This window comes from Trichosurus vulpecula, chromosome 3, assembly GCF_011100635.1.
Source record: "Trichosurus vulpecula isolate mTriVul1 chromosome 3, mTriVul1.pri, whole genome shotgun sequence".
Lineage (NCBI taxonomy): Eukaryota > Metazoa > Chordata > Mammalia > Diprotodontia > Phalangeridae > Trichosurus > Trichosurus vulpecula.
The window spans coordinates 13,676,071-13,703,217 of record NC_050575.1 but is presented as its reverse complement, the minus strand read 5'-3'; positions in this window follow the sequence as shown (position 1 = coordinate 13,703,217).

The following is a 27,147-nucleotide window of genomic DNA, read 5'->3' as shown; positions in this document are numbered from 1 at the left end:
TTTTGTGCCTCTTTTACCAAGCTGATGACTCTTTTATCATGATTTTCTTACATCACTCTCATTTCTCTTCCCAATTTTTCCTCTACTTCTCTTACTTGATTTTTAAAATCCTTTTTGAGCTCTTCCATGGCCTGAGACCAATTCATATTTTTCTTGGAGGCTTTGGATGTAGGAATTTTGACTTTGTTGTCTTCTTCTGAGTGTGTGTTTTAATCTTCCTTGTCACAATAATAACTTTCTGTGGTCAGAATTTTTTCTGCTATTTGCTCATTTTCTAGCCTATTTCTTAATTTTTAACTCTCTGCTAAAGTGGGGCTCTGCTTCCCAAGTGAAGGAAGCTCTGTCCCAAGTTTCAGGTTTTTGTGTAGCAGTTTTTAGAGGTAATTCTGGGGACCTGTAAGTTTTTGGCTCTTCCAAGGTGGTATGATCTAGGGAGAGGTGATTTTACTACTCTCCTGTGCTGTGCCCTGGTCTGTGAGTGCCCACAGCACTCTGGAACTGTTACCAGACTCTCTGCTCCCCTGTGACCACAAGCTCCGCTGTGCTAGTGTTCCTCCTCACACTGCAACTAAGACCCAGCACTGGGACTCAGATCCAAGTGTAGGCAATACAACAGAGTCCTGCTCATGGTGCCAACAAAAAGACCCCTTTAAATCTCTTTCTGATCAGTTGTCTAATCCCCTTACCATCTTTGGGTCGAGAGGTCTCGAAGCCCCCACTGCTGCCACTGATTCAGTCACTCTAAAGCCTGTTAATAGTTTGCTGGGGCCTGGTCTGCACTGGCTAGGCCTGTGCTAGACTGTGTTCCTCTCTCACCCTGGTGCAATAGACCTTTCTTGCTAACCTTCTAAGTTGTCTTGGGCTGAAAATTCTTTTTGTGGGTTCTTCTGCTCTAGAATTTGTTTAGATCCATTATTTAAAGGTATTTGGAGGGGTTTAGAGGAGAGCTCAGGTGAATCCCTGCCTTTACTCTGCCATCTTGTCTCTGCCTCCTCCAGACAGATATTGTTGATATACATACCTGATTTGTTTGCTCCTACCCAGGTGGAACCTAGGAAATTGGATACATGGCATTCCTCCAATAGTAGCACTAGCTCCCATTATAGGCATTCAGATATACATAAGGCATCTAACACAGGCCAGATTTTACTTATGTAGAAAGGACTCATACCCAAGCCAACATAGTCAAGTCTAAGCTTGACTTTCTCTTTACGGTGGATCTTCTTTCCACCAACTCCAGAGATATGTGAGGTTCTTGTGGTTCACAGAACCACCCTGGGTGGGGCTCTGGTGAGGGAGAAGGTCAGAGTTTGTTCTTTCCCACTACTTCACTTCCAGTAGAGATCTGCTTCTATGCTGTAGTTTCTCTCCACTCGATCTAATAGAAATTAAGCAGGCACCTGTTATGCACAAGACATTGTGCAAAGTGCTAAGCATACAAAGACAAAAATGAAGTACCTGCCCAAAAGTTGCTTACCATTCATACAACACCTATATGAAAAAAGCATAATGCAAGGGAATTAAAGGATTCAGTCATTTCTAGTCATGTTCAACTCTTTGTGACCCCATTTTAGGTTGTCTTGGCAAAGATATTGGAGCGATTTGGCATTTCCTTCTCCAGCTCATTTTACAGATGAGAAAACTAAGGCAAACAGGGTTAACTGACTTTCCCAAGGTCAGACAGCTAGTAAGTGTCTGAGGTTAGATTTGAATTCAGGAAGAAGAGTCTTCCTGACTCCAGACCTGGCATTCTATCAACTGTGCCACCTTGCTGCCCAAATTGAGGCGGGAGACCACTAATAACTAGAGAATTAGGGAAGGCTCCACAGAAGGAGCGTCATCTGATTTGGGCCTAGATAGAAGAAAAGGCTTTTGAGAGTTGGAAAGGAGTAAAGAGTGATTTTCAGACATAGGGAATAGTTTGTCTGGATGCACAGAGGAGAGAGACAAAGCATTGAGTTGGGAGATTATCTAGCATTTCAGTTAGTTCGGCTCTGTTTGTAGGGGCAATTTACCTGTAGAATCTGTTGCTGTCAAGTATCAGTCCAATAGGATGGTTGTGCTGTTGCCTTCACTGCCAGTATTACAGCTCTTTTCAGGGTCAGTTAATATATCCATTAACGTATGCCCAATTCAAAGCCTTATGATGGTAATTAAGGTGGAACTTTTTTTTACTGTTTTCTCTTTTAGAATGCTAAAGTAATCAAATGCCTTTGATTAAGTCTTGCTAGGGGAAAAGCCCCAGGCCCACACCCTTTTGCTGATTAGGTATGGAGCCTTTAGGCTCTAAGAAGGGTATATAAACTCAGAGGTTAGCATTTTGTTTGGGACTTTCACTCACTGGAAAAGTGTTCTGTGATTTGACCAGATGAGACTCTGGGTAACCATTGTTAAGGAGCCCCCTGGCTTGAAAACTCAGATGTTGGTGCTTCCCTGGTAACTATGTACTGAGATTTTGGACAGAAAGCTAGAAGCCTGTCTACTGGTTTGTGTTATTTGATCTGTTGATATCTTCTGTTTGTAATTTCTGTTCATATTTGCTCTGAAGTTCAGGATGCTGGCTTTTACCCCTGAACTAAGTGAATTATATATGTGTATGTTTGATTAAAGTGAGATCGTTAACCCCTTAAAGTTGCTTTCCTTAGAAAAGCAGATCAAAAACCTGTGCTGGCAGCCTTTCTGTGTGCTGGTATTGTTAGTCTTTCACCGCCACAACAGTTGCTAGCAACATGGTTGTTACAAGCCCTTATCTGAATGGCTGTGTGAATACTCTCTATTTACCCTGTTCCAACAAATTTCCTTCTTGCTCCTGACAAGTCAAAGGTAAATCAGTCCCATTTATCTAATGACACACCCAGGACGTGAGTGACTCCTGTTCAGTACCTCCAAGGTCTTGAGGTTTTAGGAAGGTTTCACACATTTTCCCCTGAGATAACTCTACTATATTGTGCAAATTGTCCCTGGCTGCTTCTAGAAAAAATGAAGAGAGAGGGCGAGACACAACAATTGCCTCAGAATCAGCAACTGTGACCCAGGAAAAGGGACATCAATCAAGAAGCATTTGTGAAGTTCTTTCTAAGGACCAAGTGCTGGACCACGTTCTGAGGAAGAAGAGAGATAAACAAGTCAATTTCTGACCTCAAGGAGTTTATACTCTAATAGGAGAGACAATATGTACATATAGACACATGCCAAGATGCATGTAAAGCAAAAACAAGGTGCTTGGATGGAAAGACAACAGTAGCTGGAAAGAGCAGAAGATGGGGGTTGAGATAATACTTGAAGAAAACCAGGGACTGCCCTTGCAGAGAAGATTCATGTTGTTGCTATAAAACCTTTAGACTGTCAGAGCTAGGAGGAGCTTTTCTGAGGAAGTTCCACAAGATCTCTTTCAAAATCAGGAAATCAAAGGGAGGTAACTTGTCCAAGGTCACACAGTAAGCTAGTGGCAAAGTCATTAGCTAAAGTCTGGGACCAGCATCTTCAGAATCAGCAGGTGTGGATGACTGATTGGTTACTGGAGACAAAAGAGAAGGAGCAACTCATTTTGAGCCTGGGCTATTAATGGAAGGCCTGCAATGTCATTCTCCTATAAATACAGAACAACCATAGAGTACATGGGCCATAATCTGAACCAGTGGAGCTCAATCAAAACTGTTCCCCTCAATTCCCTTCCCTCTGTCCCTCCCTCCTCCCCACCCCCAGCATCTCAACAGCCATCTGCTGCTTTGGCAGCCAGAGATGAAACAGAGCCTGCGAATGTTCCAGCACCATCTGAAAGAGAACCTTGTAATGTGGAAGGGCAGGGAAGAGTGAATAGAAATATTAACAAATACGCTACTCTGTGTTGTGTGTGTTCAATTTGAGGAAGGCGAGAGTTGAATTTTATTCCTGCATGGCTGCTCAGCTCCATCTACTTCACAAGGTGAATTCTTTTATTTTCACTTAGTCTTCTCTCAGATCATGATCAATAAACATTTGTTAAGTACCTACTATGACCTAAACTCTAGGCTAGGTACTGGAGATGCAAAGAAAAAAGTGAATCAGTTCCTTTCCTCAAGGAGCTTACATTCTATTGGGGGAAAAAATTATACATGTGAGTATATGTGTACACACACATACACACATGTGCATGTATATGTATGTATATGTGTATATGTATATGTAATATATATGTATATGCATTGATTTGGGCATGTGTTTGGGGAGGTGCTAAAAGCTTGGAGAGAGATCAAGAAAGGCTTCATGTGGAATGTATTGGAACTGAACTTTGAAGAAAGTTAGGCATTCTAAGAGGCAGAGGAGAGAAGGAATTGCCTTTCAGGCATGGAGTGCCAAAGGCATGGAGAGAAGAGATGGGTATTCTGAGTGAAGAAAACAAGAAAACCAATTTGCCTGTACCATCAAATGGGTGAAAAAGAGTATGGTATAACAACCGTAGAAAGGCAGCTTATGAAGGGCCAAATGGAGAAGTTTGTAGCCATTTTGCTGAATATGGGAGTGATGTGGTTAGAACTGAGCTTTTAGAAAATCATTCTGACAGCTTTACAGATGACACACAGGAGAGGGGAGAGGCCTGAGGCAGGGAGACCAATGAAGTAGCTGTTGCAATAGGCCATGTTAGAGATGATGAATTCTAAGAGACTATGATCTTGCAGTGACCTTGTGAATAGTGAAAATGGGATAGATATGGGAGATCCTGTAAAGGAAGAAATGACATGATTTGGTAACTAATTGGCTACTTAGGGGCATGGAGACTAAGGAGTTAAGTACGGTTTTGAACCTGGGTACCTAGAAGGATGGTCATGTCTTCAACAGGTAATAGGAAAGTTTGGAAGGGGAGAAAGGGAGGTAGAGTGCTGTTTCGGATGTATTGATTTTGAGATGTTTCTGGAACATCCAGGTTAAAATATTCAGTAAACATTGGTGTCATAGCACTAGAGCTCAGGAAAGAGTCTGGGGCTGAATATATAGATCTCACAGTCACAATAATTAGACGTAATTAGCTCTGACTTGTTGACTGGGGAAACGCAGGATTCATCAAGACCCATGACAGCATGAACCGTGGAGACCTTTGGCAAGATTCTGGTTGTGAATATGCCTTTACCTCATTCTCCACACTATTCCCCATTAATTAGATTGTAAACTGCTTGAGAGCAAGACATTTCCTATATCTCTCTTTCTAACTTTTGGGCTTAAAATAGTGTTTGACACGTAGTAGGTGCTCAGTAAATTTTAATAAAGTGAATTCCACACTGAAAGATTGAATTAAATACAAAGCACTTATTAAGTGCATACTATGTGCAAAACATTATGCTAATCACTAGAGAGAAAAATAAAAAACTGAGTTAGTTCCTACTCTCTAGATCTGAACTAATAATGACCTCTTAATAAAAGGATTTGTCCTGTGGAGTTTGGATTCAGTGAAAGGGCCACACTTGGGGACCTAGAGGGCCACACGTGGCCTTCAGGCCACAGGTTCCCCCAACCCTGTGAGGTCACATTTGAAAGGGGGAGAAAATACATATAAAACATTCAGCTGCAAATCATATGGAAAGGTCCTTGGACCTTAGAGTTTAGAGACAAAACAGATTGTGATATATCTTTTTTATTGTAATTTCCACCGGTAAAAACTGCATATATTTCTGATGTTGAATCATTTGATAATGACAAAAACTTTGGTGGTAAGAACTTTCTTTTACAGTTCTCTAGTAAATAAGGCTATTGAAGAGGTGGGGGCTATAGAATTTGCCCATTGGTGGCATTTGGTCAGTAGTTGAAGATGGTGGTCAAGGTTTGCCTCACCCGTGTCTCCCTGAGGGTACCTCGTTGCTTTGGCTAGGCGACTTTTCTGCCCTATAAATAGTAGTTGGTCAGCAGCTGGTAGGGATGACGGGCCCCTTTTCCACAAGGGTTGCTTCTCTGGATTATAGCTTTGGGAGCTAGGTCAGAATGAGTGATTATTCAAGCGCCATAGTAGAAATCCTAAATTTGGATTCAGAAAATTTGGGCTAGATTCTATTTAGTATCACTGTGTCGATGGGCAAGAAATTTCCCCTCTCTGGGGAAATCTCTGTTTTCACATCTGTAAAATGAGTGGATTGGGCTAAATGATCACTGTTACCTTCCTGTTTTGATATTCTATGTCTGCAACTCACGTTCATACTAAGTCAATTCAAGCCAAGTCAACCTGACTTGGGGCTTCAGCTAGCTGGGCAAGAGGAAAAGAAAAAAGCATAAATGTCTACTCTGTGCCAGTCGTTATGTTAAGTGCTTAAAATACAAGGAAAGAAAAAAGGCAGTCCCTGCACTTATGGAGTTCACTGTCTAATAGGAGTGAGAACATGCAAATAATTATGTACAAACAAACTTTAGAAGGGATGAATTGGAGATAATCTCAAAGGGAAGACACTGACAGAGAAGGCAGGACGTGGAGCTAGGGGTTCCAGGCATGGGGGACAGCCAGAGAAAATGTGAAGAGTGTGGAGAGATGATGTCTTCTTGTGGGAGGATCCAGTGTTACTGGACCACAGAATATATGGGAAAGGGGGGCAAGGAGGGAGTACACTGTCAGAAGACTTTATAGGTAAAAATGGGCCAGGTTATGAAGGGCATTGAAAGCCAAATAGATGATTTTATATTTGGTGCTGGAGGTAGTAGGGAGTCACTGGAATTGATTTAATGGGGAAGCGTTAGTGATAATGATACCTGTGCTTTAGGAAGATCATTTTGACAAGTGAGTGTAGGAATGAGGAGAGACTTGAGACAAGAAGACCAAGCAAGAGGCTATCACAATAGTTCAGGAATGAGATAATGAGGAACTATGCCAGATTGGTGGCAGTGTGAGAGAAGTGGGAGCATACAAGAGATATTATAAAGGTAGAAATAACAGAACTTGGCCATTGATTGGATATGAGGGGTGACAGAGTGGAGAATGACACTGAGATTGTGAGCCTGGGTAACAGAGGGGATGATGACACCTTTGAAAGTAATAGAGAAGTTAGAAAGATGTGAGGGTTTGGGGGGAAAGATGATGAGTACAATGAGGACATTTTGAGTTTAAGATGTTGATGGGACATCCAGTTTGAGATGTCCAATAGTTAGTTGGAGATGCAAGACTGGAGGTCAAGAGAGAGGTTAAGGCTGCATCAGTAGCTCTGGGAATTTTTGGCATAGAGATAATAATAAAATCCATGGGAGCTGATTAAATAGTCAAAGAAAATAGTATTTAGGAAGAACAGAAGAGCACTCAAGACAGAGCCTTAGAAGACACTCACAGTAAACACATATGACTTGGGTGAAATTGAGGAAATGAGACTGAGAAGTCTTGGTCATATTGGTAGGAAGAGAACCAGGAGAGAGCAGTTTCATAAATACCTACAGAAAAAAAAGCAGAAGAGGGTGACAATGAGTGTGAAAGGCTGTGGAGAGGTCAAGAAGGATAAGGTTTGAGAAAAGGAACTTAGATTTGGTGACTTAAAAAGCACTAGTAACTTTGGATTTTTTTATTTTACTTAATATTTTATATTTTTTCCCAAGTACCTGTAAAAACATTTTTTTCCAAATTTTGAGCTCCCAAATCTCACCCTTCCTCCCTCTCCAGGCCTCCTCATTGAGAAGGCAAGCAATTAGACATAGTTTATACATGTGTACTCATGTTTCCATGTTGGTCATTCTGAGAAAGAAAAGACAAACCAAAAAACCAAGAAAAATATGCATTAAGTCTCTACCAGTTCTTTTTCTGGAGATGGACAGCACCTTTCATCAAAAGTCCTAGAGAATTGTCTTGGATCATTGTATTGCCGAGAATAGATAAGTTATTCATAGTAGATCATTATACAATATTGCTGTTCTTGTATACCAATGTTCTCCTAGTTCTGCTCATTTCACTTTGCATCAGTTCATGTAACTCTTTCCATGTTCTTCTGAGAGCTTCCTCCTCATTGTTAATTAAAGCACAATAATTCCATCACAATCATAAACAACTTCTTCCCCAATTCCCCAGTTGATGGACATCCCCTCAATTTCCAGTTCTTTGCCACCACTGAAAGACCTACTGCAAGTATTTTTCTACACATTGGTCCTTTTCTTTTTTGTTTTTTCTCTCTTTGGGATACAGACCTAGAAGTGGTATTGCTCGGTCAAAGGATATACATGGTTTATAGCCCTTTCGTCTTAGTTCCAGATCGCTTTACAGAATGGTTGAATCAATATAGAATTTCACCAATAGTACATTAGTGCTTTAATTTTCCCAAATCCCCTCCAACATTTGTCATTTTCCTTTTCTGTCATATTAGACAATCTGACAGGTATAAGGTAATAGCTCAGAGCTGTTTTAATTTGCATTTCTCTCATCAATAGTGGCTTAGAGAATTTTTTTCATATGATTATAGACAGTTTTGATTATTTTGTCTGAAAATTGCCTGTATAAATCCTTTGACCATTCATCAATTGAGGAATAGCTTTTATTTCTAAAAATCTGATTCAGTTTTCTATATATTTGATAAATGAAGTCTTTATCAGAGAAATTCACTGTAAAAAAAGTTTTGCACAGTAATGATTACCAAGTATGTATTCCCTCCATCCTATTTTCCCCTGATTATCATGGGTGTGAGTAAGTATGTGTTCCCTATGTGGGTGACTGTGATTCATAAGTGCATGTTCCCTGTGTTGGTGTGAATATGAACATGTGGATTTTTGAATGATCACATGAGTTTGATTATGGAGATAGGTATGAATGTATTTTGGTACATGAATATATATAAACATAAGAGACAGCATATCCTACTCTCTTTATCCTTTTACCCTCTCTTTTACCTCCCCCAAACTGTCATCCCTCCTATCACCTCTGCCCCCCTTCTCTTATCCCCCTCCCTTCTTACTTTCCTCTTTGGTAAGACAGATTTCTATACCCAACTGAGTGTGTATATCATTCCCTCTTTCAGCCAGTTCCAATGAGAGCAAAGTTCATGTGCTCCCCTCCCTGCTTCCTCCATTTCCCTCTACACTGTAAAATTTCTTTCAGGCTTCTTTTATGTCAGATAATTCATCCCATTTTACCTCTCCCTTTCCCCTTCTCCCAGTGCATTCTTTCTCATCCCTTAATTTTTTTATAATCATTCCATCACATTCAACTCACACATCTGCTTTCTGCCTACGTATACTCCTAACTCCTCTTATAATGAGAAAGTTTTTAGGAGTTAAAAGTATAATTTCCCATGTAGGAATATAAGCTTTTAATCTTATATTACTTATGATTTCTCTTTCCTGTTTGCCTTTTTATGCTTCTCTAGAGTCTTGTATTTGAAAATAACATTTTCTATTCAGCTACAGTCTTTTTATCAGGAATGCTTAAAAGTCCTCTATTTCACTGAATATCCATTTTTCCCCTGAAGAATTATACTCCATTTTACTGGGTAGATGATTCTTGGTTGTAATCCTAGCTCTTTTGCCCTCCAGAATATCGTGTTCCAATCCCTCCAAACCTTTCATGTAGAAGCTACTAAATCTCATGTTATCCTGACTGTGGCTCCACAATATTTGAATTATTTCTTTTTGGCTGCTTGCAATATATTCTTCTTGATCTGGAAGGTCTGGAATTTGGCTATAATATTCCTGGGAGTTTTTATTTGAGATCAGGAGGTGATGAATTCTTTCACTTTATATTTTACCCTCTAGTTCTAGCATATCAGAGCAGTGTTCCTTGATAATTTCTTAAAGATGATGGGTAGGCTCTTTTTTATTATGACTTTCAGGCAGTCCTATAATTCTTAAATTATCTGTCCTGGATCTATTTTCCAAGCCAGTTGCTTTTGCAATGAGATATTTCACATTGTCTTCTATTTTTTCATTCTTTTGATTTTGTTTGACTGTTTCTTGATGTCTCATAAAGTCATTAGTTTCCACTTACCCAATTCTAACTTCTAAGGAATGATTTTCTTCAGGGAGCTTTTGTACCTCCTTTTCAATTTGGCCAATTCTACTTTTTTAATTAATTTATCTATTTTTAGTTTTCAACATTCATTTCCACAAAATTTTGAGTTCCAAATTTTCTCTCCATCTCTCCCCACCCCCACCGCAAGATGGCATGCATTCTGATTACCCCTTCCTCCAGTCTGCCCTCCCTTCTAACACCCCACCTCACCCTCTCTTACCTCCTCCCCCGCCACTTTCTTGTAGGGCAAGATAGATTTAAATACCCCATTGCCTGTGTATTGTATTTCCCAGTTGCATGTCAACACAATTTTTAAAATTTGTTTTTAATACTTTGAGTTCCATATTCTCTCCCTTCTTCCCTCCCCACCCACCTTCATTGAGAAGGCAAGCAATTCAATATAGGTTATACATGTGTAGCTGTGCAAAACACTTCCATAATAGTCATGTTGTAAAAGACTAACTATATTTCCCACCATCCTATCCCGTCCCCCATTTATTCTATTCTCTCCTTTGACCCTGTCCCTTCTCAAAAGTGTTTGCTTCTGACTACCCCCTCCCCCAATCTGCCCTCCCTTCTATCATCCCCCCTCTTATCCCCTTTGTCCCTACTTTCCTGGAGGGTAAGATACCCAACTGAGTGTGTGTGTTAATCCCTCCTTAAGCCAAATCCAATGAGAGTAAAGTTCACTCATTCCCTTTCACCTCCCAGCTTCCTCTCCCTTGTAAAAGCTTTTTCTTGCCTTTTTATGTGAGATAATTTACTCCATTCTATCTCTTTCTTTCTCCTTCTCCCAATATATTCCTCTCTCACCCCCTAATTTTATTTCTTTTAGATAGCCTTCCTTCATATTCAACTCACCCTGTGCGCTCTCTCTCTCTCTCTCTCTCTCTCTCTCTCTCTCTCTCTCTCTCTCCTTCCCTCCCTCTGTTCCTCTCTCTGTCTCTGTCTCTCTGTCCCTCTGTCTCTCTCTCTCTATATATATATATATACATATACATATACATATACACGTACATGTACATGTACATATACATGTACATATACATATACATATATATATATATATCCCTCCAACTATTCTAATAATGAAAAAGGTCTCATGAGATACAAACATCATCTTTTCATGTAGGAAAGTAAATAGCTCAACTTTAATAAGTCCCTTGTAATTTCTCTTTCCTGTTTACGTTTTCATGCTTCTCTTGATGGTTATATTTGAAAGTTAAATTTTCTTTTTAGCTCTAGTCTTTTCTTCTTGACTTTCTAACTCTTTGTTAAAGTGGGCCTCTGCTTCCAGTGCATAGGGTGTCTTCTCCAAAACTTCAGGGGTTCTATGCAGCTGTTTCCAGAGATACTTCTAGGGGCCAGGAAACTTTCAGTTCTTCCAAGGTGGTATGATCAAAGGAGAGGTGTTTACTCCTTTCCTGGTCTCTTCTCTGGTCTGTGAGTGACCACAAGCACTCTTTTCTGCCTTGAAACTGTGAAGATTCCCACTCCACCACAGCCCCAAGCTCTGCCACACCAGCACTCCTCCTCACTCCAGGACTGTGACCCAGATCCAAACAGACAAAGCAAGAAAATCTTGCCTCAGCACCAGCAAAAACTTCTCTGCACTCCCCCTCTGATCAGCCACTCAATTCCCCCCACCATCTGCGGACTGGAAGCTCCAGAAGCGGCAGCTGCTGCTGCTGCTGCCATTGCCACCACTACCTCCACTAGCCCGGGGCTGAGGTTGGACTACACTCCTCTCTCACCCAGGTCTGACAGACTTTTCCCACTGACCTTCTATGTTGTCTTTGATGCTTGTGGGTTGAGAAGTCTGGACACTGCCACAGCTGCCAATGAGTCAGTCCCCTGAGGTCTGCTCCAGCCCCATCTGTGCCGGCCCACACTGGGCTGTACTCTCCTAGCCTGGTGCAATAGATCTTTCCTGTTGACCTTCCAGATTGTCTTGGGCTGAAAATTTGTTTCACTCTGTCATTTTGCGTGTTCTGCAGCTCTAGAATTTGTTTAGAGTCATTTTTACAGGTATTTGGAGGGGCTTGGGGGACAGCTCAAGGACGTCCCTGCTTTTACTCTGCCATCTAGGCTCCACCCCATCCAATTCTACTTTTTAAGGGGTTCTTCTCTTCAGCGAACTTTCGTGCCTCTTTTTCCATTTGGCCAATTCTGTTTTTTTTTTCTTTTTTTATACTTTTTTATTTAACTTATTAAATATATTTAGTTTTCAGCATTGATTTTTGCAAGAGTTTGAATTACAAATTTTCTCCTCATTTCTACCCTCCCCCCCATCCAAGATGGCATATATTCTGGTTGCCCCATTCCACAGTCAACCCTCCCATCTGTCACCCCACTCCCCGCCCATCCCCCTTTCCCTTCTTCTCTTGTAGGGCAAGATAAATTTCTACACCCCATTGCCTGTGTATCTTATTTCCTAGTTGCATGCAAAAACTATTTTTGTTGTTGTTTTTGAACCTCTGTTTTTAAAAGTTTGAGTTCCAAATTCTCTCCCCTCTTCCCTCCCCACCCACCCTCCCTAAGAAGGCAAGCAATTCATAGGCCACATGCATATCATCATGTAAAACCCTTCCACAGTGCTCATGTTGTGAAAGATTAACTATGTTTTCCTCCTTCTTAACCTATCCCCCTTTATTGAATTTTCTCCCTTGACCCTGTCCCTTTTCGAAAGTGTTTGTTTTTGATTACCTCCTCCCCCCATCTGCCCTCCTTTCTGTCGCTCTCCCTTTTTTATCTTCTTCCTCCTTCTTTCCTGAGGGGTAAGATACCCAATTGAGTGTGTATGGTATTCCCTCCTCAGGTCAAATCCTGTGAGAGCAAAATTTATTCATTCCTCCTCACCTGCCCCCTCTTCCCTTCCTAGAGAACCACTTTTTCTTGCCACTTTTATGTGAGATAATTTACCCCATTATATCTCTCCCTTTCTCCCTCTCTCAATATATTCCTCTCTTATCCCTTAATTTGATTTTATGTTTTTAGATATCATCCCTTCATATTCAACTCATCCTGTGCCCTCTATCCATATATATATATATATATGTATATATATATATACACCTTCATATATACATACATAGACACACACATATGTATATATACGCATACACACACACACACACACACACACACACACACACACACACATATATGCATATTCCTTTCAGCTCCTATGATATTGAGGTCTCATGAATCATACACATCATCTTTCCATGTAGGAATGTAAACAAAACAGTTCAACTTTAGTAAGTCCCTTATGATTTTCCTTTCTTGTTTACTTTTTCATGCTTCTCTTGATTCTTGTGTTTGAAAGTCAAATTTTCTCTTCAACTCTGGTCTTTTCACTGAGAAAGCTTGAAAGTCCTCTATTTTGTTGAAAATCCATATTTTGCCTTGGAGCATGATACTCAGTTTTGCTGGGTAGGTGATTCTTGGTTTTAATTCTAGCTCCACTGCCCTCTGGAATAGCATATTCCAAGCCCTGCGGTCCCTTAATGTGGAAGCTGCTAGATCCTGTATTATCCTGATTGTTTTTCCACAATACTCAAATTTTTTTCTTTCTGGCTGCTTGCAATATTTTCTCCTTGACCTGGGAGCTCTGGAATTTGGTGACAATGTTCCTAGGAGTTTTCCTTTTGAGATCTTTTTGAGGAGGCTATCTGTTGATTCTTTCAATTTCTATTTTACCCTCTGGCTCTAGAATATCAGGGCAGTTCTCCTTGATAATTTCTTGAAAGATGATATCTAGGCTCTTTTTTTGATCATGGCTCAGCTAGTCAAATAATTTTAAAATTATTTCTCCTGGATCTATTTTCCAGGTCAGTGGTTTTTCCAATGAGATATTTCACATTGTCTTCTACTTTTTCATTCCTTTAGTTCTGTTTGATAATATCATGATTTCTCATAAAGTCACTAGCTTCCACTTGCTCCAGTCTAATTTTTAAGATAGTATTTTCTTCAGTGGTCTTTTGGACCTCCTTTTCCATTTGGCTAATTCTGCCTTTCAAGGCATTCTTCTCCTCATTGGCTTTTTGGAGCTCTTTTGCCATTTGAGTTAGTCTATTTTTAAAAGTGTTGTTTTCTTCAATATTTTTTTCAGTATTTTTGGGGGTCTCCTTTAGCAAGTCATTGACTTGTTTTTCATGGTTTTCTTACATCATTCTCATTTCTCATCCCAATTTTTCCTCTACTTCTCTAACTTGCTTTTCCAACTCCTTTTTGAGCTCTTCCATGGCCTGAGACCAGTTCACGTTTTTCCTGGAGGCTTTTGGTGTAGGCTCTTTGACTTTGTTGACTTTTTCAGGCTGTATGTTTCGGTCTTCTTTGTCACCAAAGAAAGATTCCAAAGTCTGAGACTGAATCTGAGTGTGTTTTGGCTGCCTGGCCATGTTCCCAGCCAACTTACTTGACCCTTGAGTTTTTTGTTTGGGTATGACTGCTTGTAGAGCAAACAGTACTTTGTTCCAAGAGGCATAGTTCCAAATTGCTCTCCTGAATAGAGAGCATGGTTAGATTAGTTCACAACTCCACCCACAATGCATTAGTGTTCCAATTTTCCCAGATGTTTTCCAACATTTGTCATTTTCCTTTTTTGCTATATTAGCCAATCTGATAGGTGTGAGGTGGTACCTCAGAGTTGTTTTATTTTCATTTTTCTGATCAATAATGATTTAGATGGGCTTTCAGGTAGTCCAATGATTTTTAAATTATCTCTCCTCAATCTATATTTCAGGTCAACCATTATTCCTATGAAATAATTTCACATTTTTTTCTATTTTTAAGTCTTTTGACTTTATTATTTCTTTGTGTTGAGTAATGAATTTTCATCTGACCAATTCTAATTTTCATAGTTATTTCCTTTAGTAAAGTTTTGTACCTCTTTTACTAAGCTGTTAATTCTCTTTCCATAATTTTCTTGCATAGCTCTTATTTCTTTTCCCAGTTTTTCCTCTGCTGTTCTTATTTGCTTAAAAAATTACTCTTTTTAAAATCTCTTTAAATCTTGTAGGAATTCTGTTGGGTTTGTATCCAATCTGCTTTCTTCTTTGAGACTTTGCATATAGATGTCTTTAAGTTCTTATCTTCTTGTGTGCTTGTGTCTTGAGCATTCCTATCACCATAGTAGCTCTTTATAATTGAGTTTTTTTCTTTTTTTGAGTGTTCATTTTTTCCAGTCTACTTTTTCACTTTGGACTTTATGTTAAGGTTGGGCTCTACTCATTTCTGGGAGTGGGGGGCATCTGCTCTGTGCAGTGGTCCTTTTACCGTCTTCTGCTGCTTTCATAGCTCAGTGCGGGGGTCTGGATATTTTCAGTGATCCCAAAGTAGTATGGTGTGGAGACAAGTCTATTCACTGCCCTCCTATTCTGAATTTGGCAAGTTCATGACCCAGGTTTGAGTCATATGGATTGTGTGTGGTTGAGCTTCCATAGACTAACAGTCACTGTTAGCCCATGGGGGGTCCTTCAGGTTCAGAGTGACCAAACTGCTTGCTCTCCATTTGTCTTGGTCTCCTACTCTGGTTATTTCATTTCAGTCTTACATGCTGGGCTAAACATTAGAACTGAGTTGCTACTCTGCTCCTAAGCTCAGAGCCACAAAAGGTACATTTCCAGGACTTGTTCTTTGTTTAGTGTTCACCTAGGACCCATGCTTGCTCACAACTGTACCTCTCCACCCTGGATCTGTGATACAGAACTTGGCATCGTGCAACAAAGCTACCAGATGGGACCTGTCCCTGCTCCCAGCACTAGTTCAGGAATCTCCAGGTATCTCTATCTGTTCAGTGCTTCCAATTCTATCCTTCCTATCCAGTTTTCTGTCTCAGCTCCCTTTCCTTCTATAAGCATTGGAATGTTCCTGTCTCATACCAGCTGTGCTCCTGGCCAGTCTCCTCACCACTATCCCCGGACCTCTTTGTCTGTCTTTGTAAGCTGCCCATGGCTGGAAAGAAAATGACTCACTGTGACTTCTTCTTGACTTTCCCTATCAAAATTCAGTCTGGCGCATTTTCTGGATTGTTGTGGATGAGTCGAGTTAGGTGAACTAGGCAAAAATGCTTCCTCTCACCCTGCCATCTTGATTCTGCTATCCAGATCAGAGCTATTGAGAAGATTTTCATTTTAACCCTGAGCTCAGCAGCAGCTAACATTTTGGGGAGGGCCAGAAGGACCATTAGACTTCTGGAATAAAGTGCATTCTCAACAGCACCACTAGCTATAAATAGTGATGCTTTGTAGAGAGATGATTAGGATGGGATGGTGACAGATTGGTTCCTTAATTATGTACTTAGAGTATTTCAGTATGTGCATACACATATGTTTACATGTGTGTTGAGGTGGAGGTGGGCTCTCCACCTGACTCTGAGTGTTGTTTTGGGTTCTCCAAACTCAGAAAGGAAGCTGAAGTTTAGACTTTTCCATATTTTCTCCTTAGCCTTCCAGAAATAGCTAAGGCGAGACTAGCAGATTCACCTGTTAATTATAAGAGGGACTCTGCAGGGTAGTAAAAAGAGGTCTGTTCTTAAAAGCAAGAAGCCAAGTCATTTCCCTCAGTGAGCCTCAATTTCCCTACCAGCAAAATGGGAGATTTAAACTAGAAAATTTCTACTGCCTCATCCAGCTCTAACATTCTAGAGTTTGTAATAAGTCACCACAGTTGTCTTTTAATAGTTGATCCTTTCATACAGATTTATATTTGTGAAGTAATAGGATGTATTTGTGAGCTTTGCAGTGGGTGACATTAGAGTTTGAATGTATTAATCTTTGGGTGGTATATATTTTATTTATAGGATAGTGATCACATAGGATGGGAAGGAGCTTCATGAACACTCCATGTTGCAGTGGCTCTCCATTTGTCTATAACGTTAAATGGGTGCCTTCTAATGGGCTAAATCCCCGGAACTAAAAACTGGACAGAGCCAAAGGCCTCCCTACTGGCTGAATGGAGTGTGATCCTGGCTAGGAAACCTCATAGGCAACTGCTGGGATTCTAATTAGCACATGATTGCTGCTGTGAGCCACTGGGCAAGACCAGTGAATTAAATTCAACAAATATTTATTAAGCACTTACTGTGAGCAAAGTATTATACTAGGTGTTAGGGGAAAGACAAAGTTGATCCTCAGCCCCTGACCCAAGGTACCCAAACACGATTTTTTAGGGGATGGGGAGAGTCAGCAGTCTCAAAATCTCTCTGGTTTGTATAATCATCTGGGGAAAACCTGACTCTTTATCAGATTCCTTTGCCCCCCCCAAAGGGGTCCTGGGCTCTTTTGCAAGCCTTCAAGCTAACGAGATGTCAAATATAGAACAAGTGTTATTGAATCCCAAAACACATAGAACAGGATCATATCTGAGCCTTCAACTATCAGCTGGAATTCCTCTGACTCGAAATCCAGTGTTATTTCTACTTTATTAGTCTGCTTTGTGCTTTATGATTTTTCGATTATATATTATACAGTTCTCTACTAGGATTTAGATTCAGTGTAAAACTTGGTAAAAATCTTTTCTCTATGGGCCTCAGTTTCCTCACCTGCAAAATTGAGGTTAGACAAGATTACTGCCAATGTCCCCTTGTAGCTCTCAAACTTGTGTTTTCAGCATAAAATCTCCCTCCTTGCTCAGCTGAGGTTCAGCTTGCTACAGAACACAGGAGAATGTTTGATGGGGCCTTTGTCTGGGGCCATGGCTTCCTGTGAAATGGAAGCCAAATGGTCCCTCTCCATCATTCCACAGAAGGCAGGTTTCCCAGCTTTCAGAAGCCACCCGCCTCTTTATGAGAGCGATGACTCAAAGCCTGAGCCTCCGGCAGAGAATGAAATTCCTCCAGCAAATACTTTATTAAGAAAACAAGTGAAGCTGAGCGTTGCTAGGGACCCATCTGGGGGAATGTGGTTGTATTATCCTTGTTTCTCTCCCCTCCCTCTCCCAAAATGTCCTCTTCCTAAGCAGAGAGGAAGGAGTTGGTGTGTATCTAAAAGAGCATAGGACTTAGAGCTCAAAAGGACCTCAGACATCATCTCACCTCAGCCCTTCATTTTACAGCAGCTAAAAATGGTGCCCAATGAATTGATGTGACTTCCCAAGGACACACGGATAATAAGTGACAGAGCAGGGACTTGAAACAAGGGCTTTCAACTCCAACTCTCATGTTCTTAGGAGTCTTTCCTTGTGTGGGTTCTGCCCCGACCCCCTCCACTGCATATATATTGGACAGGAGAGAAGGGAAAGGAGGGGGCCTTACATAGCATTTACAGTCTCCTACTGAAAGCCACTAGCTGCTGGTCTCAGATAGTTCTGGAGTGGGCTTGTCAATCTCCTGTTCTGGCAATGTGAGAGGATGTTGGTGATGAGTGGAACCGTGATGGTTACTCTAGAGATCACAGGGCAGAATCCCTGCCTCGGCAGAAATTTACTCTCAAGTGGTGTCACACATACCATACATCTATCACAGCCATTCATTCTTCTGCTCCACAAACATTTCCTGAAAACCTGCTGTGTACAAGTTCCTGTCCCCAGATGTGAGGAGCAAACCACATGGTCTCTGCCTACTGGAGACTATACTCTAAAATCTTTTGTACTCCCTCTCATTCACCCATTCATTCATTCATTCATTCATTTACTCATTCATTCATTCATTCATCTATTCAACAAATAGCTCCTAAGTACCTACTATGCATATGGCCCCTAGAAAGTACTATAAGGAATAAAGATAGTGGCCTTGTAAAGTACTGGAGGGAAGAAACATGGTCCCCACCTCTCTAAAGTCTCTCCTCTGAGGAGTTATTATACATGCTTTTTATTCACCTTTTCAGAAAATATTTCCTGAACACCTCACTTCAATTTAACAAATATTTATTAAGCACCTACGTGCCAGGCACTATGTTGGACATTGAAATACAAAAACAAAAATGAAATAGTCCTTGCCTTCAAGAAGCTTACATTCCTGAAAGGGGGTGGGAGGGGAGGGAGGAGAGACACAACAGACAGACAGGTAAGTAGCTACAAAGTAGGTACCAAATAATGTCAAGAGAGTACTAATCACTTCAGGTATTAGAAACAGTCTTATGCACCTGAGCTGGCCTGTGGAGGAAGCCAGAGATTCCAAGAGGCAGAGATGAGGTGGATGAGCATTCTAAAAATGAGAGATTACGTGCTTGAAAAAACAAAAAGCGAAAAAGAAATAGAAAAGGGAGGCAGAATAGTGTATATGGGGAGCAGTTAGCAGGTCAGTGTGACTTGCATAGACTGGGAAGATTGATGGAAGCCAAACTAGAAAGGTCTTAAAATAACAGGGAGAAGATTTTCCATTTTATTCTAGAAGCTATTAGGGAATCATTGAAGTTTTAAAGTACTGAGTGGCATGATTAAATCTGTGCTTTAGGAATACCGACTTGGCAGCTCTGTGAAGGAGGGTAGATTGGAGAGGGGGAAAACAGGAAGCAGGAGAACCAATGAGGATGCACTTGGAATAGCCCAGGTGAGAGATATGGATAGGATAGATGCTGTGCTAGTGGACAGAAGGGAACGAAATCGTACTGTTCTGGGCTTGGCACTTTGAACAACACACATGATCCCCGCCCCTGGGAGCCAATACTGAAATGCCAAAGGCCTCTGTCACTCCAGCATGCCCTGTGAGGGAGATAATGTAGTAAAAGATAGTCTCTGCTCTCCAGATTTTGTAGTTGTTCAGTCATGTCTGACTCTTCGTGACCCCATTAGGGGTTTTCTTCATTTCCTTCTCCAGCTCATTTTACAGATGAGGAAACTGAAGCAAACCGGGTCAAGTGACTTGCCAGTGTCACACAGCTAGTAATTGTCTGAGGTTGAATTTGAACTCAAGTCTTCCTAACTCCAGGCCTAGCACTCTGTCCACTGCACCACCAAGCTGCCCTCAAGGTATTTATAGTTGAACAGGAGAAATGTAACACGTGTGCAATCATAAGGTGACAATGCAGGGTCAGCCTTTGGCCCTGCTGAAATCTATCTTCAAATTTTTGACTATTCCTCTTTTAAAAAAAGGCTTAACTTGGTCATCCTAAGAGGCGGCTGGGGGCTTAGTACTGGACTTGACATTAGGAAGACAAGTTTAAATCCTGCCTGAGGTAATTTCAAGAGAAAACACTAAACATTTCAGGTATCAGGAGACAGTCCCTGATCTGGACTGGGTAGGAAGCCAGGGATTCCTGAGAGCCACAAGACGGTTCCTGACACCTGAATGGGTTGGTGCTGTCTCTGTCTCTCGTGAGGTTACTTCGTACCTAACATTGCAGCTACTTACCTATGCGTATGTGGTATCTCTCCCCTTTCCCCTTCATTTCCCTCGTCTTGCTAGCTGTGTGTATCTGAGCAACTCACTTTATCTCTGTCTGCATCAGTCTCTTCATTTTTTTGCCTTTTTTTGGAGGGGGGGAAGGCAATTGGGGTTAAGTGACTTGCCCAAGGTCACACAGCTAGTAAGTGTGTCAAGTGTCTGAGGCCGGATTTGAACTCAGGTCCTCCTGACTCCAGAGCCGGTGCTCTACTCACTGTGCCACCTAGCTGCCCCTAGTCTCTTCACTTTTAAGGTGGAGATGATAATGGTAACTACTTCCCGGGATGGTTGCGAGGTTAAAATGAGCGAATATCCATAAAGCTCTCTTGAATTTTAAAGAGTTGTATAAATGTGAGCTATTATTATCACAATATCACTAGTTTACATACTGCTTTAAGATTTACAGAATGCTTTCTGTGCCAACAACCTCAGGAAACATTTTGACAATGGCATTGTCTGCCTTGGAACAGGTGCAGGCAAGAGACAGAAGTGAACTCTTCACACCTGGCATCCCTTTGGGGTTTCTCAAGTTTGGGAGGAGAGATGTCTGTTTGTGTGTACATGTGTGTGCACATGTTTGTGTTTGTGATGACTTCTGCACAGTATGGGATACTAAGGGGGACTGCATGTCAAGGAGGGGACCATGTGGTGAGGAAAATGAGAAGGAATGAATGGAACTTATCCAAGGGAGCTGGGAAAGATATACTTAGAATCAAGCTCTCTGTGGTTTGCTCTGTCAGACTGGGAACTGGATGGAAATATTCTCTAGTTTCTGCCTCCAAACTTTTCTGTCGAGAGCATCACCCTCTTCTCAGTCACCCAGATTAACAACCTCTGAGCAATCCACAGCTCTTCCCTGTCCCTCACCATCCCTAGCCAGTCAGTTGCCAATTGCAGTTCAGTGACATCTTTTCTTCCTCTCCACTCACATAGGAACCTCTATGGTTCCAACCCTCATCCTTTCTCACCCGGACTTTAGTAACATCCTCTTAGTTGGTCATCCTGTCTCTAGCTTCCTCCTTTCTCACTTACCCTCCATGTGGCCACCAAAATCATTTTCTGAAGGCGTAACTCTGACTATGTCAGTCTGGATAATGATAGCACCTATCTCGCAAGGTTGTTGTCAGGATCAAATGAAATAAGAAAATGCTTAGCACCACACCTGGCACATAGTAAGCTCTACATAAATGTCTTTGTTGTAATTCACTTCCTATGGCCACTAGAACAAAGTACCAGCTCCTCAGCCTCACATCATTCCCTTTCACACACTATTCATTCTAGCCAAACCAAACATTTCATTTTTATCTCTGTGCGTTAGCAGAAGGCTTTCCTCCATGCCTGGAATGTACTTCCTTCTCATGTCCAGCTTCTCAGAATCTTTCTCTTTATTCAAGGCTTAACTCAGATGCCACCTCCTCCATGAAGCCTTTCCCAATGCCTCCAGCTGATCATATTCTCTCCCCCTCAAATTATCTTGCATTTACTTATCTGTATGCATGCCATGTCTGCAGTAGAACATAAACTCCTTGAGGTCAAAGACAAATCTCTCTCTCTCTCTCTCTCTCTCTCTCTCTCTCTCTCTCTCTCTCTCTCTCTCTCTCTCTCCCCTCTCTCTCTCCCCCTCTCTCCCTCACTCTCTCTTCTCTTCTCTCTCTCTTCTCTCTCTCCCTCTCTCTCTCTCTCTCTCTCTCTCTCTCTCTCCCCCTCTCTCCCTCACTCTCTCTTCTCTTCTCTCTCTCTTCCCTTTTTTGTCTCTCTTCTCTCTCTCTCCCTCCCTCTCTCTCTCTTTCTCTCTCTCTCTCTCCCCCTCTCTCCCTCACTCTCTCTTCTCTTCTCTCTCTCTTCCCTTTTTTGTCTCTCTTCTCTTCTCTCTCTCCCTCCCTCTCTCTCTCTCTCTCTCTCTCTCTCTCTCTCGCTCGCCCCCCTCTCTCTCTCTCTCTCTCTCTCTCTCTCTCTCTCTCTCTTTATAATCAAAGCACCTAGCATATATCAAATGCTTGGGAATGTTTGTTGAATTAAAATGATATTGTAGGAGGATAATTGTACAGGAATAATTTGATGTCCTCCGAGTTCCATTATAACTCTGAGAATCTGTGATTTGCTAGCTATATAATCTTAGGTCTAACATATTTGAGGTAGAAAGCAAGCAAATGCAACATAAACAAAGTTCAGTAGGAAAAGCAGAAACATATTCAGAACCAGTCCTCAGTTATTATGAGGGAACCTGAGAAAGCATCTAGTTCAAACTCTTCATTTTACAGATGTAATGAGGGCACGGGCTAATGGGTGTGCAGTCCTCAGAGCATGTTCAGGGGTGGGTGGGTAGGAGGTGGTCTTCTTGCTGCTAACCTGTATGGTGGGTTTGGAGAGTTTGCTTCTGGAAGTCCTTAAAAACTTATAATGGAGAGGCCCTGCACTTTTGTGAAAGTATATCAGTAAATGTTTCCTGTCCACTTACTATGGAGTTATAAAAACCCTTTTAAATGACTGTTGTACCAGATATGAGACTGCGTACAAAAAGCTCCCATGGAGAAACTCTTCTCTGGTAGCAAGCAAGGCATGAACTGTTGTAAGCCTTCTGGTGGGTAAAAGAGGTAGAGCCAGCAACCCATTCTCCCCACCAGGACAGATAACTAGCTGTGAGCACATGGTCTGTTTCTTTGAGTTTCTTCTTTCTTGGTCTAGGTGAATGAATACAGAAGAGTCTCTTGGATTTGAAATTAGAAATCTGGCTTCAGGTTCTAGCCCTGCTACCTACCACCTAGATGACCTAGGGAGCCCCTTCCCTACTCTGGGCCTCAGTTTCATTCACTGTGTAGCTCATATAGATTCTGGGGTTCCTTCTCCCAACTCCCTACTCCTAGTCACTAGGCTTTACCTTTTCTTAGCTTGGTCCAGCAGCTGAGAACAAGCAGGAACCAGCATTGAGTAGTGACCTGCTTTAATCAATCTAACAGTGGCTCTACCAGGCAGTGGAGAAGTCATGTCCTTGTAAGCCCTGGAAGGACTTGTGTTTTGGCAATACCACACTTAGAAATGAATTGAGTGTGGAAATATTTTGTAGTCACCATTTTAAGTTTGAGCCTACTACCTCCAGGGATGGAGGGGTATGTAGAGGGGAAAGGGTGCTCCTAAGTTCAGAGGTATTTTGGGTTTTGTATTTTTATAGTAAATAGCTCTTTGTAAAAGTTCATTGATGTTAATTGGTTAACTGATATTGGAGCGATAATCTCTGGTGATATTGGGGGAGAGGGGAACACACCGTTTAGGAGGTTGAGTAGTATTAGAAAGATACTCCAACACTTCAGGGATCCCCCTATAATTTTGAAGGGGAAATGTGGCATCCCTCTAGGAAACCAACTTTCCATGTCAAGTGGGAGTTGGGAGAAGGAACCCCAGAATCTATATGAGCTACACAGTTAATGAAACTGAGGCCCAGAGAAGGGAAGGGGCTCCCTAGGTCATATAGTAGTACGTAGCAGGGCTAGAATCTGAAGTTGGGTTTTCTCATTTCCAAACCTCTTTCCGTTATAACATGTAGATGGGAAGTATACAAGTCAACAGGGACAAGGCAGGGATTGACACTCAAGGCTTCTATTAGGGTGAGAGCAATGTTCTTGTACTGTGGACTTAAAGAAATTGTTTTCTGGCCTCATGCTGGGAGGCCATGTATCTTAGTACTGGAGGGAAAGCTGAACAAAAATCTTCTGCCACTGGATAATGGATGACTTTGAGCAAACCTTTGATTTCTCTTGGTTTTAGTTTTCTCATCTGTTAAATATTGATAAAACTAATACTGCTTACCTTCTAGGTTTATTTGTAGATCGGATTAGAATGCATGAAAGCATTCGGTGTCAGAGCCATAATTTGAACCCTGGTCCTCTGCACTACAGCATGGTATAGGTACAGCATGGTATAGTAAAAGAAAGGACACTGTGCTAGATATTCTGGCTTAGCTCTGACACCGATTTGTGTGACCTTAAGCCAGTCATTTGAACTGTCCAAAGCTCAGGTTCCTCATCTCTGTACATCAGGGATAATAATGTTTGAACTACCTCCTTGGGCTTTTTGAAAATAAAGTGACCTTTAAATTGTAAAGTACTATAGAAAAAGTCCTAATCACTATTGTGTGCCCCAACTGAACAGGAGATCCCAGCTGATTCCTGTGTCCCTTAGCTTTCAGTCTAAGAATTTAGGATTTTAAGCTTTCCCCCCCCCTAAATTCCACCTAGGCCTGACCATCCTTACTCTAAACACAAGTTCCTACAAACCGCCTGGCTAAAAATCGGGAACTGACACCGTAGAAAGATAATGTTCCATTTAAGGCAGCAAGCATTTATTGGGCATCTCATTTGTGCTAGGCAGCATAGAGCAGCGGTTAGAAGGCTGGCTTTGGATTCAGGAAGACCCCGAGTTCAAATCCTGCCCCTGAGGATCACTGAGAGTTGCAGACATGCTTTGGCAGAAGGAATTTCCTCACCAGAAGTTTCAATACACCAGTGAATTCACAGGTCTCGGTAAGAAAAAGGAGCCAAAGGGACAAGAAAAATAAAACAAAAGAAAGTCTCTGCCCTCGAAGAGTTTATATTCTATTAGGAGAAAACACTGAGCGCACAGATAAGTCTATATACAGTAATGGAGGGTGAACACTCACTATCGGGGGATCAGGAAAGGCCTCTCGCAGGAGGAGGCTTTGAGGGGAGCTTTGAAGGGAGGGAAATCTAAGGCTTCTGTGATGGAGGTGAAGGAGTGCGTTCCATAGGATGTCAGACTGGAAGGGACCTTAGAGACAGCTAGCTCCGCCGAGTTATTTACGTATGGGGAAACTGAGGCTTATTGAGGGAAGTCACAGAGGCAGTTGGGTCAAGACTCGGACTCGAACCCATGTCACAGCGTTTCTTTCTCCTCCTGCCGGCCTCCTCTCGTGCTGCACCCCGGGGGTTGTGTGTGTAAAGGAAGTCAGGGGTGGGGTGGGGGTGGGGCGGTGGTCCAGCCTCTCGCCTGTTCCGTCATGAAGAGTCCGCGCGGGCGCCTCCCAGCTGGCCGAGCCGGGGCCGCGGCGCCAGCCCCGTACGCGCCTGCTTGGCTGCCTCGCTCCCCGCCGGAGCACAGCCGCCCCAGCCGCCCCAGCCGCCGCGCCTCGTCCCCGCGGGTCACCATGTGGAGCAGCGGCGGCTCCAGGCGAAGGGCCGGCCGGCTCCCCCGCGCCGTGAGTACCTCCCCAGCCCCCCCGCCGCCCGTCACCCCCTCCCTTCTCCCCTGCCTCCCAGCCCTCCTTCCCTCCCTCGCCTCTCCCCTCCCCCTTCCTCCCCTCCCTCCTCCTCCTCCTTCCCCTGCCTCACCCCCTCCGGCTCCCCCCACCCCAGCTTCTGCTGTGCGCCTGCAGTGGTCCTGGGGGACTGCGGAGGGAGGTGCAGGGAGCCCGCCACGGGAGCTGTCCAGACCCCGGCCACTGCAGGGCTTCCCCTCGGGACGCCGCCCTCGGCTCGCACCGCCACCAGCCCCAGCCCAGAGAGTGTCCCTTCCGAAAAGCCCCCTTTAGGATAGCCTGGCGGGAGTGCTTGGGCTTGGGACAGAGGCGATCGGGGCTGATTTCCAAAGACCGGCCATATGGACGCATTAACCGAATAACGCCTCCGCCTGATTTCTTTCTCCGCTCCCCGGCCCGGGAGTGGCGCCCCGGGTCTTCCCTGGCCACTGCGTGCGTGAAAAGCCCTGGGAAGACAACTGCAGTTGTGCTTTTGCAGGGGGAGGGATGGAATATGTCTATTTATCCCTCCCCGACTGCTTTCGGTCTGGAGAGCATGCATGCCTCAACCTTCTCAGCTAAATGCCTAGTTGGTTTGGGGATTTCCCTGTACACGCTTAGAGGCTGACTCCCCAATAAAGAGCAATCACCGGGCACTCATCTCTCATCCACCTTGGCCCGAACATTGCCACCTTCCTCTCCTGCCCCCAGGTCACAGTCATAAACTGTCAGAACTTGGAGGAACCTTACTGACCATCTGCTCCAACTTCATACATCGTTTTACAGAGAAGGAAACTGAGGCCCAGAGAGAGAAAGGGATTTGCCTAAGGTCACACAGCCAACCAAGTGATGGCAGTACCAGCACTGGAAACCCCTGTCTCCTAACTCCCATTCCAGTGTTCTTTGCACTTCAGCTCACAACTTCCTTTGCTATTCCCTAGGCATGGTCTCGGAGTGCAGAAAGAAGCACAGGGTCAAAGTTGCAGGCAGGCAGATGCTGCTGCCTTAAGTAAGCCCAGGAGGTCCAGAGAGAAGCGGGGGGCGAGGGAGGGAGTCCCTGGAGCTAGAGCAGTTGAGCCAGGTCGCAGTAAAGCCTGTTTAGTAAAACCTGTGCTTCCCCATCCTCTGCCCCTGCTGGCGGCTTCAATTCAGTTACTGCACCATGTGACAGATCCCCCGCCCCCACCCCCCTACTGAAATGCCTCTGGGGAGCCTACAGTTTTTCAGCACTGGAGGAAAGGAGAACCCTGGGGCAGAGGCCCAAGGTAACTAGCAGAATAGCAGCTCACAGTTCTCTGATGCTTTGTACTTTCCTCACTACCCATATCTGATTCAAGTGATGCCTCACTTTCATACAGAGGAGGAAACTGAGGTCCAAAGGTGAACCGACTTGCCCAAAACTCATAGATATGATGGAGCAAAGCCAGAATTCCGCCCAGATCATTTGGCTCAAAATCCAGGGCTCATTCTACTGTACCATGCTGGCAAGAGGCTAAGGATCCAGAGATGAAGGTGCCCCTGTCTTTTTCAACTTCATTTTCCTCAGCACTGCTTAAGTAGGCATACATACATTCTGGTTGGATTGAGGTTCTGAGCAGGAAAGGACTCCAGCAGGGCTGTCTGGTACAGTTCCTACCC